The sequence below is a fragment of the Pyxicephalus adspersus genome, chromosome 6 (genome assembly GCF_032062135.1).
Source record: "Pyxicephalus adspersus chromosome 6, UCB_Pads_2.0, whole genome shotgun sequence".
NCBI lineage: Eukaryota > Metazoa > Chordata > Amphibia > Anura > Pyxicephalidae > Pyxicephalus > Pyxicephalus adspersus.
This window is the reverse complement of record NC_092863.1, coordinates 63,101,611-63,115,753: the sequence shown is the minus strand read 5'-3', so window position 1 is coordinate 63,115,753 and position 14,143 is coordinate 63,101,611.

Below are 14,143 nucleotides of genomic sequence, written 5' to 3'. Positions count from 1 at the left end.
AATCCAGTTGTGTGTCTGTGTGAACTTTTCTCATTGCCTGACAGGTCAACAAGGTAGATCGGTGCTGGAAGTCATACGATGGTTCAACGGTGAGCGTCACCGGAACCTTTGGGTAGTGTGACAGTATTTGCTTAACATTTATTGAAGTTTTTGTTTGCTTTCCTGTATTCTTGTTTGATTTTCTGTATTGCCCCTTAAGCCACTAAATTAGCCTCTAAGTTTGTTTTATTTGTAAGTTGAAAAGGTAATATAAAGGAAAGTAGTTGTGAAAAAAGCACCTGATTTCACCAATCATTTTTTACATTTGCTATTTTACAGTCTGGAAAAATAAGGGCATGTCAGAGGTGTGTCATTTACTTACATACTTTGAGTTAAAGTGTCCCATTTCACTACATTGGGAGGTATATATACAGTCAGGGTGAGTGTAATTGGTAAAGTTGCCAGCTATTTATACAATGTGTGGGAATGTAAATGGGTTGTTTGCTAGAAACAGTGAGGGTGAGTATAAATGGACTTGTTGCTAGATATATACTTCATGTTTTTTCACCATGTTAGTTCACTTATAAAATATCAATATATTAGACTACACATTTATCTATGCACAGTTTTAATCTTGCAGATCCTGGAGATAAACCATTTTATTAACTTTTAATGTTCAGTTTTTTTACCCTTTTAGACCATTCAAAAGTATTTTGTAGACTGCACAATGCATCTTATTATAGTGCAAAAATGAAATTAAAAACAAAGTGATGCTAACACTGCAGATGTATGTTGAAAAGGATGTCATAGATCATCTCCTGTGGGTTTATAGCATTCAGAATGTTCTTTTTCCCTCTAGCAGATTCAAGCAACTGAGGGAAAATCCACACAGAAGTTTGTCCAAATTCATTCTGGTTTACAAAAAATGTCTATTGTGGCAACATATAACAAGTAGTAAAACTAGTGTGATAAGAAAGAATTTTAATTATTATTATTAATAATGCATTTTACACAGAGTATTGCTCAGCTATGCATGGGAATATTATTTTTTGGTAGCAAGATTAAAAGCTAGCCTGTAAATTAATATTTAATAGACTCCTTCAAAAAGCCAAAGGGTACCTGTTGTTACCTTTACTAGCCAGAAAACCCTCATTTATATATCTGGCTTTTGTTATTAGTAATGTGTTTTGAATATAGTACCTACATTGTATTGTATGTAATATAGTATGTACCTTTATTGTATTGCGCCCCATGAAACCAGCATAGAGGTCACCTCTCATCAACCCAAAACTTCTTATATCACCCATCATGCCCAGTTGGCTAAATTGTAGCACCCATCTCTATAGAAGTAGCACTTGTTATCTGGTACATGGCAATACAACAATTAGGCTCAGTTACTTTTCCCTGTCCAAAAAAAAAAAAATCAGTTCGGGAAATTAGGAGATTGGGATAGCATATGCAAGATACTCAAAATACACAAGATAACACAGGCATAGATATTCTTTGTTGCTCCAAAAATCTAATCGAAAGAATATTTTGTCTCAACAGGCTGTGGACTCTATAGCAATGCCCAGACAGCCAAGTGACCCTATGTGAAGCAGTCACCCAAAAGTCTCATGAGATACCGTGTTTCCCCGAAAATTAGACCTACCCTGAATATAAACCCTAGCATGCTAATCATGCAAGGGGGAAATGTAAGCCCTACCCCAAAAACAAACCCTATTGGCAGCTTCTTTCTGCAAGCTTCTTCAGAAAGTGCGGTCACGTGGTACTCAGTTGCGGAGGGATAGCAAGAGAAGAGGACAGAAGCAGCCGAGACGGACACCACAGGATCGGAGTATGGTATCAGTAGTGGTGAGTACTTTTTTTTTAACCAAATGCTGTAATGTATGTGTGTGTGTTCACATATGTGGGCATCTTCTGTATTGGGTGGGGGCACTATATACGGTATGTGAGGGCACTATATTATGTGGGGAATGCATTCCCCACATACGATAATATGTGGGGGCACATATAGGGATACGATATTGTGTGGGGGCAGGTTTTGTTTCCTAGATTTGCTGGAGGACTCGGCAATTTCTATGGTAGTTATGCCTCTGGTAACTGTCATCGTTTTTGTTGCCACCCCTCTCATTTTTGTACTTGAATAAATATAGATTTTTGTACATGAGAAAAAATAAGACATCTCCTGAAAATAAGCCCTAACGTGATTTTCAGAGGTTAAATAAATATAAGAACCTGTCTTATTTTAGGGGAAACACGGTAGGTACATTTCTAATCTTTAGACATCACGTCTTGTACCTTTTCCTAGCTAGAATGTTCTTCAATGTTGTTATGGAGGAAGCTCCCTTTATGTTCCCACTCGACACTGTCTAGCAAAAGACTTGATCTGGAAGGTGCCCTTTGTCAGGCTTAGAGGGAAGGTACCAGTAGGGGGCCGCCGGAGGTGAGGATGTTGTGCTGCAGGCTGTTGTCAGGTGACTGTTTTGGACACATCAGGGTGGACAGGACAATGCGTTGGACCAAAATAATAAGCAGAAAATAGTCAAGGAAGGTTGGAGTTGAGGCAGGCAGCAGTTAAAGCGACATCAGGAACAAAGCCAGGGGTCAAGTATCAAAAATCTAGAGAATAGACTCTGGTGACAAGTGGGTCACCAAGGATAAGGGGATCACAGGAAGAAACAGGAGGCACAGGTGATGTCACAATTACCTCTTCCTCGCTAAAGCACAGGCAGCTGTCTCCTGCGCATGCCTGCACGTCTGCCAGATTTATTCAGTATTTCTCCTCCCACTGGCCAATAAGAAACTAGCCTCTAAATCACCTTTGGCTGTTAAGCTAGCTCAGACACAGCGCTCAGCATTCCTGCAACATGTCTCCACTAGTGCAGAGCCCCTAGTTCTGTTTAGAATTTCCTGTACACCTGTTTGCTAATTAAGTGCTTCCCCTATCCAGCTCCTATGTTAACCCCTCGTTGTCTTGTCTGTTGGTTCCCAGCAAACTTCCTTGTTCTGTTCCAGCATTCCTCTCAGTCTTTGGGTATCCCTGTGTCACTTGTGCCTCCAGCCTTCCTTGACAATTCTTCTGTTTAATGATTTGGTACCGCATATCATCCTGCCCACCCTGGTGTCCCCAATGACCGCAACCTGGCAGTAACCAGCAGCGCAACATCCTCATCACTAGAGGCCTAGTAGGACAAAGCAGGTCAGGCCACAAGACCCTGAAGGTGCTAAGCCCAGCTCAATAGGCTTTCTCTAGACTGTCTTGGCCTCCCTAGATATATTATCATCTACCAACAGAGCAACACCTGAGTGACTGGATGAGACAGACAAACATCTTTCACTCAGGTTTAAAGGAATCAATTTTTGAGCTTGGACAGATGTGCAGAAAGAAGAATAAGTAAATACAAAGCTAAATTCAGATTATTAATAGTTCTGCCAAAAATAGTATAGCATTAAGGATAAGGAAAGAGGTTGTGTTATATTTTAGGGGAAAGGCAAAGTGCTGGAAAGTGTTCGGTTCATATTGGTGGGTTTGAAAATAGGATGTTAAACCATACACAATTTTAAAATAGAATATTATATGATTTCATGAACACAATTGTAGCTTTCTCTTTGTTAACATTGTTGTGTTTTATTTTATGAAGCAGCAGTCAATGGCTATCAAAACAACAAATGTTTTTGCTTCATTTCTCGACTGGTCCTGCTTGTCAGCTATAATGTTTTGATGTCTGTTTCTACACGTTACAATTCAGCAAACTTCAAAGTAGGTTGAAAGATGCCAGACCCTCCCTTTCCCCCACTCTTCAGTTACACATAAACATAAAACAACGCCTGGCTCCACCAAAATCAATGACACATGTTACAAAATGACCCTGAACTACAGGCAACAGCTTGAAGGAATGATAAGGCGAAGAATATACACTCAGACTTCAGGGACATTTCTCAAACTTTTGGAAAAGAATTCTGTTTTATTTCAATGCTGCTAGTTTGAATATACGATTCTTTAGTTGCAGCTGTCTTTTGTTGATGCATTTGGAAAAATAAAAGTAAATATACTGTAAAATTTAAAAGCTATTTTGTGGATGAAGAATTAAAACTATAGATCTGAATAAAGAGACCTTTACTGGTAGATAGTGAGATTCTGCAACAATCAGCAAGTATGCACAGCTGGCCATGGCACAGACTTACCTCTGTGCAGGCACCACGTAGTGATGACAGGTTCAGGATCATGTCATTGTCAGAAAGCCACAACAGACATCCAGCTCCATAGGGATCCTCTTTAACTATTTGATGGCCACTGATGATGTAACTCATGTGTATGAGAAGTTACACTGTTCTTAGCCCTGTATGGATATAATGCATATAGTGTACAGGTCCCATACTTCAATGGCAACAATTTAAACCTTTAGCAAATTCTTTTCACAAGGCTATGTGACAGAAAAATATAAAAATCAGCTTACTTTAAATTCCCATACACCTAATGTCTCATGCCAACCTTGAAAGCCTGTAAATGTTCTGAAATGTCTCTATTTAAGTACAGTATGCAACAATACCCTAAATGTATTATAAAAAACATACATCTTTGATTGGAATAAATAATTGTGCAATATCAACTTTTTAAAAAAATGTTTGTTTTTGCTTCCTTTAAGGGGACAGGTGGTTTACATTGCAAGAAAAGAGATATGTTACCAATATATCCAGGGTAAAAAGTCCTAGCCTAGTATACGTGAATCCATGAGACCCATACAACAACCACCAACGTCAATTATCATAGATAGCCTTAATCATAATATGCAGGTATGCTTGGGCTTTCTTACTTAATTTCGATTTATTATTTCCATGCACTTCTTCTGAGAAAGATTAGGAGATAAAGCAGGTACATTCATGAATTATTCTTATTATTTAACAGTATTTATGTAGCGCCAACATATTACACAGAGCTGTACATTAAATAGAAGTTGCAAATCACAGAGATATACACACAATGACACGGGAGGAGGAGTGGATCCTTGCCAGAAGAGCTTACAATCTAAGAGGTGGGGGAAGTAGCACACAATAGGAGGGGGGATATGGTGGGTGAGTAGTAAGGGTTTTAAGAGACAGAAGAAGATGGGTAAGCAAGTTTGAAAAGATAGGTTTCAAGCACTCTTGTACATGAGCAGAAAGTAGGAGCAAGCCGAATAGGACGAGGAAGACCATTCCAGAGAGTCGGGGTGGCTCTAGAAAAGACTTGAAGCCTTGCATGTGATGAGGCTATGAGTGAGGAAGTAATTAGTAGGTCATTGTAGGAGGGGCCTAGGAGGTGTGTATTGTTCTATCAGGTCAGAAAGGTAAGTGGGACAAGATCTGGCAAAGCACAGAGACATGAATTTGATTTGATTCGAGTTGGAGTTCATAACACAGAATGGCCCCATTGCATGACGCGGGTAGCTCGGACCTTCTAGCCCATCCCTTATAAACACCATTGTCATAACTACCTTCTACTACCAAACGTACTGTAATATAGAAGCCAATACCGATGATAGGAAGTTTGCAGATTTTGTGGATGTAAATTTTGTTGGGGGTATTTATCCTTATTTCGTGTTCAAATGCCATTGGCAAGAAAAGTAAAGAGGAAAATCCAAAATTTCACAGCTGTCCAAATAGGGGTGATGAAAGAAAAAAGATTTTTGGGATTTACCTTTTTTCTGCTAGTATATTCTTCTGAATGGAGATAAAAATATAATTGCTATGTTTTCTGAACTTTAACAACAGCCTTTGACTCAGTTCCATAGGATTCATTGGTCTGCTGTACAGAGTCATCAAAGGAAACGTGGAAGGATTGTAAACTAGCCCCCACACAATTTTAGGAACTTATTTTTATACTTTCTATGCTGGTATAGGATTTTGTGAAAAGCTATTGTAAGAGTTCACGTCAGCAGGAGTTCTTGTCATACTTTTCATTTTCTAATGCATTTCTTTTGCAATCCAATATTACAACACATGAGGATCAAAACTAAAGGCAATTTTTGTTTTTTGGAAATCCTATTTAATACATTACTTTAGACAAGTTATTACTTTATTTTGTATATATATTTAATTGCCTATATTTCCACATCTAATAAAGGTAAAGATAACATCAAGTTTCAATTTTAAAAATGTGAGATTATTTATGATATGTTAATAATTGGAGGTGTTGATTTCTCCAAACTTGTTTATATGAAGTGTACACAATAATAAACAAAACATACAAACGAAAACAGTACATTACTGTGACCATTACAGTTCATTACAGTACAATATAGTGTCTGGGAGTGTACAGAGGTGACTGCTGACATGCAAAGCCAATAAAGTTCAATAAATTACAAAGTATTGAATGTGAAAAAAAACACTCAAAATATACAAAAAAACTTGGTTTGGAAAATTAGAAACTAATCTGAAAAAAATCCATAAATAACTCAGCATGATTGATTGTAAAAATTGGGCTGCAATTAGCAAAACTGCCACCAAATCATCCTTTGAAGATCATTAGGGTGAATTCAATTAAAGCCTTTGTAAAAGACTGAGCTGTTTAAATGCAGCACTACATAAAGACTAAAAGTAAATATGTGTTTTAATGGTAAAACACCTATAAAATATATATGCTTCACCATTTCCTGACTAATATCTTAGCCAAAAGCATGTGGTTTCAATGACTTCATCATGCAGATTTCCAGTAATATGGAAAAATGTTCCAGCTTTAGCATTTACAAAAGATCTTTATTGCAAGCATATGTGAAGGCAAGCGTGCTTTTAAATTAAATTTCCAAGGTTGTTGTAGGCACATTGGATGGCTTCAATCAATATAAATGTGATTGTAGGACATTTCTAAAACTACCACTTGAAACGTCAAAATACATATTGCATTTGCTGGATACTAAGTGTTAAAGATAAATATTACTAAGTTAGGTTTAAAGTCATGAATACACTTTTGTTTACAAAGACAATGAAAATTTAAAAAAAAAATAATCCTACAGGTCTTTAAAAAAACAGAGATATTGCCTAAAGAAACCTAACTCCAGCTATCATTTTTCACTTGCAGGTTAGAGAAAGCCCGAATAACATTCCAGACACATTTACTAGATTTCTCTTGTAGAAGGTTTATAAATCATTTCACATGTGTTAGAAAACAAACTGGGAAAATATTTTTGTTTTGTAGAGTGCTAGTTTATTATGCATTAATAAATTGTAACCACCTTTGTTTAAGAAGTATTTTTTAACCTCTTTCTAGTTTTTGAATCACTGAACTTTTATCTTTTTGATAGTAAATGCTGCAATGCTGCTTTCTGTTCACATGTAAGGAGTGCTTACCAATGTCTAACCTCCTTTCAACATAGGCTTGATTTATTAGGGGGACCTGGGTGATCCACCAAACCTGGAATTCATTTTTCAAAAATCATTTGCTATTAGCTGGCAGTTTTTTATTCCTGGTTAAGATACATTCCAGGTTTGCTTTATCACCTAGGTCCCATCATAATTTGTCTTCTCCAGTCTTGATGAAATTCAATAAGGAAGGTAAAGTGGATGTGGTTGGTGAAAATGTCATGTTAAGCTGCCATGCAACACAATGCTGAGAGGGAAAGAAGAAAATGTGAATGACGCTGGTGAATGTGAGGGGAGTTATTGTAGGTAGTTCCAATTAGACACCTGTGCAGAGACCAGTGTGTAATTCTGGTGGATATCTAAAGGCATGGTCAGATTAAGAGTAGAGTAAACTGTCCAATTACCCAGGGCCCCCATCTTCCAGAGGTCCAACCGACAGAATGACAAGGGTGCAAGGAGCTGGAATGCTGTGCATTTTGGGGACCCTACTTCATGTTTGCCTAGGGAACCCTGTCTCTAACTATCCATATAGTAAACTCAATGAGGTATACCAAAATATCAAGTGAAATTTGTGGTAATGCTAAGAATGTGTGGGTTTCAATTTTCCCACACATACCGAATGGTCTCCCACTGCCAGTTAGTTATTCAAACACACAGCCATTTAGTTATTTAGCAACTAATGTACATATATTTAGGGTTTATTTATTCATTTAGTAGTATTCAAATTCAGTAATTGATCAACAACAGGCCTTCACAATGGGGCTGATTTATTAAAGCTCTCCAAGGCTGGCGAGGATCCAGGTTTGCTGGATCACCCAGCTTTACTGATGAAAGTGTATCCTCTCCAGCCTTGAGGAGCTTTAAAAAATCAGGATTGACCAAGTTTGCAGCATAGTGACATCAAAGATTAGATCAAATTTGCATAATGAAACATTTGTTTAGCTAATCACTAATAATGAAATATTTTTTTAAATAAGTATACTATAAATAATATAATATTGTATAATAATAGTATAAAAACAAGTACTAAGATTTACAAAGAACACAGACATACTCTATTTCTATCATGAATACACAAACCTTTTCAGCCAGAGTATATTTGAGCATATTGCTAATTAAATATTATTGAGGTTTGCTAAGCAGTATATTTTGCCTTAAAAAGTACCCAAGTAAGTGTTAGCATACCAGTGTTTTGTGGGCTGAATTACATCTGCTAGCTTGTTTTGTATTCCATGCATAATACTGCATAAATCGTATGCTAAAAAATAGCACCATTATAGCCTATAGATCCAAAAAAGATAGACCATAATGTATTCTTGGCGGGGTATTACAGTATACATATGTAATCATAAAAAATTTCCTATTTTGCTGTCTAGGAATGCATGATACTATAGTAGATACCCATATTTTTGCTGCCTTATTTGCTCCATTAAAACAAAGTATGTGAAGATAAATACCTTACATGCAGAATTTAGGCAAAATTATTCTGTTGTATACTAATTTAAAAAGGTACTGCAGCACATGCATTTTACAGGTGTGTACATGTTACCAGATAATTTAAGAGATCACTTTTGCTGGTGGTAATTTCTGCTCACTGATGTAAAGCAACAATAGCAAACCTATTATCCTCATAGAAAATCCTCCTTGCTGCGTGCTGTAAATAGATTCATTAAACAAGAAGCTCTATTAGTCCCCACGTGTAATGCTGAGCCTGGGTCATATTTGGATGATTGCAAATATATTTTCAGTCTTCATTAAGATATTTTACATCTGAGTTGCTTCATGTAGGATCATTTGTGAAAAAAGTGGTCCAACATTAAATTAACTGACATAGTAGAAATAGGGTGTATATTAAATAGATAATGACAATTGTTTATATCTGACTGGGAACCCCAGTCCTAGTTTAAAAAAGATTAACTAGTGAAATTTAGAAAGAGAAAATATAAGAAATATAGCAGCTTTCCCATCCACTACTACTGTTAGCATCCCAGACCCGTAGCTGTTATGGAATTGCTGGGATGCGCTCTTTCAGATAGCAAACAGAAAATGATGCTTGTATGTAGAAGATATTTTTGTATTGCTTCTAGGCTTATCCACAACAGAGTTTTCTATATTGCCTGGATAAGCCAAAAAATGCTTATCGAGAGATATTTGGTACACCCAAATGACCTCTGAACTTGGCTTTACCCAGTTTTTTCTTTGGGTACAAGCTAGGAAAAATGTGTTCCTTTATGCCTATAGGAACATCAGTTCACAATCTGCAATTACTACTTCCATAGACTATGCAAGTTACATAATTTAGTTTGCATTGCCTATATATATTACATAGTGTATGATCAGCTAAAAACATTACAACACTGTCCAATTAATCCAATTTTTTGGTCATTATTTCTGAACTCAGTAAAAGTAAAGCTGAATTTGTTGTTGTTGGCACCAATTTCAATTTAGCATCATTAATTTAGAACTATAGAATATTGCTGGTTATGTAAGTATACAGTACCTCAAAGCAGTAAATATATCCATATCAAGATATTTCCTAATAAGGATTTCTGCAGATTGCCTGTATATTTCTATCATCACCGTCTAAGCACATAGGTATTTGTCACATAACAATTACTGTTAGTCATCAAACTATGTCACTGAAAACCCATCGTTCCAATTCAACCAAAGCCAAACAATAAATAAGGACTAAAAGCTGCGTGGGCATAATGAATTAAAAGAGAGGACAAAAATCTGTTGATGTAAACTGATATCACAAAGTATAAAAACTGAATCACACAAAAAGTGAAAAAGGGCACCGATTTTACCAGCCCTCGCACCATGGGTGAACAATACTATTCTCCCACTCAGGTCACTTATCTTCTAAATTTTAGTACAGTATTTTTAGTACAGAAATATAAAATAAAACAATTTGAGCAATGCCACAGGAAAACAGAAGCACAAGGTTTGTTAAAAACTTTTATTTGTCTTTACAAAGGAGTTGCCTTTACTGGAGATGCAAACTATAATTCTTAATTTTTTGAAAGGTGATTTCCCTAATTGTTAAAAATGTAAAGGCTGTAAAAAATGTTGGGATCAAAGACGCTCACACCTTAATTCTGCTCTTGGGTTGATACGTTTTCTGACCCATTATCTGCATCTTGTTTTCAGAAAAAGAAATATAGATACAAGAACAGAGTGTTGCTTGGTGTTTAAATAATATAATAATAATTAATAAACAATATTCAAATGCACCAACATTTTACAGTGCTGTACATTAAAGAGGGATCATAATTTCATAATTTCTTTCTCCTGAGTTGATTCTGTAGACGTAATTTTAAAAGTAGCGAAAGCAGTAGCTTTCTTTGTACTGTTGTTTTTATTTTATTCCACATTAAGCAAATCACTGCATTGCATTGCCATGCACTTCACACTTTGGGATTATTATTTGAGATTAGATATGCCAGGGTTTGCTTTAAATTTTTGTGTGGGATTCTCCCTTTTTAAAACTTTCCATTTCCTGGGTGAATCTTTGTTAGCTAAATCTTGCCCGGTTGAATGTCTGTCAAAACTTGAGTACAGAAGTGACGCTTTCCCTAGTATGTAGTGCTGGGCAGGATTGATTAGCTATCTCCATTGAAGTCAATTGGAAGGCAAATCTCTAATATATTGGTAGGGAAAAGTCCCAACTAACATGAGAAAAGCAAATGTATTGTCGTCAATGGGCAAAAAACTCTATTGAAGTCAACAGGAAACATTCAATTAAAGTCTACTGATCAAAATCTATATTGAAATCAATGGAGAAAATCTTTACTGAAGTCTAAGATGAACTTTGCTTTATAATTATTTCCATTTTCATGGCTAACAAGGCAAACAATTATAAACGCATGGGAAACTGGGCATTGCCATGAAGAACAAGTACCAATGGCCAAATTTAAAAAAAATGCTGTGCTGAGAACTTTTTTACATGGCTTATAAGGGAAACAATGAAAACACACAATTCCTTTCAATTAGATGGTTGGTGGGGATATCTTAAATCATTAATTTACAAAAAAAATGTGGACTTTTTTAATTCCTTTAAAAAAGGAAAGGTCCTAATATAGCATAATGAAAAATATAGCATAACTGTTTGAAAATATTTTAGAATATTTAAAAAAACAAGCTAAAAACAAAAAGAAAGAAGAAAAGTAACCTATAAGGGACTGATATTGCCTAATATTTTGTGCTTTTATATAAAGCAGATCATTGTAAACAGTTACACAAACTATACTCGAGGTGGGTTCGGCCTTCAAGTCTATGCTGCAAATACATCTCCTGTTCACTGTGTCTGCCACTTGATAAGATAAAAGTGTTACTTGATTATATAAGCAGTAACATAGTTCTAATTAGAGCAATTATATGAGTAGAGAGATTTTGTCACTAACCGTAATCTCACACGCAGTCTTTTTGCGCTTACATGTGTACATCAATATGTTCATATATTTAGAAAGCTTTAAACTAGAATGCCAGATTTCAATTAGATGCCCCATATGTTCCTTATAGACTGTTTTTCATTCAACCAAAATACTTACAACACAGTTCCCAGCACTTGTTATTTAGGGATGCCTGCCACGAGGGAAGTATGTATGTCTGTCATATAATGTACAATTAATGTTAGGCCACCCCATGCTCCCAATCCAAATATCACATCCTAGGATAATGTTTACAGCGGAAACTAGGGAAGGTAATCACTTAGCATCACTTAGCATTGCTTGGTTCCAGGGAAATGTTCCCCTGAAGTCTATAGCGAAACAGAGGTCAGGAGTAGAAAGGAATGTGGGAGACCATGAAGACCGACACTCAGTCTCTTCTTTACAGGTACAAGGCTAGTGTACAGGGATTAGGGTCACTTTAAGACTAAATTCTATGCTGAAAAATTGTAAAATTTATGAAACTAAATGCAGGCATTTCAGTTCCATTCATTTTTAATCCAATTCACCTAGCCAGAAGACAACAATTTGTGAGTATTTAAAGTCATAGAGATAGTTTACATATTGGGCTTGATTTATTAAAGCTCTCCAGGTCTGGAGAGGATAGATATCATGGGAAAACCTGGGTGATCCAGCAAACCTAGAATAGGTCTGATCCAGGATTGAAAACATTTGCCAACTAGGCTTACTATGATACTTTTAAAATAGTGACATACAAAAGTCTCAGGAGTATGTTGGTTATTGTAGAGAATAAGCTAACTCTTCACCCTACATACCCCTAGTGTATTCCTTTGGTGTCTTTGTCTTAGTCTTTAAAAAAAATCCCCATTAAATAGAAAATTGAATTTGAACTTATATAGAAGGGATGCGGTGCTGCTAAAGTTAATCTCCTCTCAAACCATTTATTCAAACTTTGTTAGTTGTTGATAAGTACTTAAGGTTGAAAGCAGGGGTGTAGTCGTAAAAAAAGAAGAGGGGCACGGTACTATCCATGGTGAGCGTGCATGCGCATCATTGTTATGTAAATGCCCCATTCCCGAAAAAAGTGAGGGCACGGCTTGCCGACGCGAGCCTGCCCAACTACACCCCTGGTTGGAAGTTATGTATTTAGGAAATTGGAAGATTGTGTTAGGAAAGAGATATTGAAAGTTTATACATGAATTTATTGGAATAATCTTGGGAAAATAAATATGTATAATTAAAGAATGTTATTAAAAAAATAGTGACATAGAGTATCTATACAGAATAATTATTCTTTCCCTACCCTATTTTTTCTCCTTTTAACATTTTCTTTATAACATTCTACTTCTCATTCTTCTTGGTTTCTTTTTCTGTTCTTTAATAAAAAAAAAAGAAAAAAATCATAAGGATTTCAGGGTGAGTGAAGACCATCATTTCTTAGGATAAAAGCAAATACTGACTGCTGTTTTTAAGACTAAATGGTTTTACTCTCTCTTGTTTTTCTTAGGATAAAAGCAAATACTGACTGCTGTTTTTTAAGACTAAATGGTTTTACGCTGTCTATTGTTTTTCTGTATTGTATATTACATTACTGATCTTGGTTGGGTCATATGTCAGAGATCTTCTCTTTTCAATACATGTTTCTTTGGCTTTGCAAAGTTGTTGTATCCTGCAATTACGTATTTTATATTCATTAATGAAAAGGTTTCATTGTACCATGAGACATAAATGTAAGGGCCACATAGTTATGTGCCTATTGTAACATAGGGCAACCCAAAATAATATCTAAATAAGCTCCTATTTAGTTAGAGACAGCTAAATGACAGGGCAACCAAGCAACTGGCAAAGCACATATTTTATACGAGAGGTTCTCTTTAACCTCCTTGCCGTTAAGCCCGACCTTCGCTCGGGCAAAAAAAAATTGCAAGGATGGTTAACCCCGAGATTTTTCACATCCCCACTTACCTGGTCCCCCTGTGCTCATCCAGCGTCGTCCTCCATCGATCATCGTCCGCCGATCTCCCTGTAGGCCTTTCCCCTTTGATTACAATTTGTGGCCTCGCCACCAACACACTTCTTCTGGGTGACAACACTCACACCATTGCCACCCTAGCAAAATTACTACAACCTCTCCTCTTTCTATAACATGGAGGATGTTCAGTAGTGCTCAGAAACAACAAGGAACTGCGTAACTTATAACAAGAGCAGCAGAATCAGTAAATATCAACATTTCTGGAAGAATATACAGGTTATTTTTTTTTTGGATTTATCAAAACAATATAATAAAATACTTTAAATGGTGAATTTACCAGACTAAAAAAAATGTATTACTTGGATTTACATGCCCTTTAAGACTTGTCAAGGCCTAACTTTTCCACAGATCCAAAACCTGACATTTTATTTATATTCTGGCA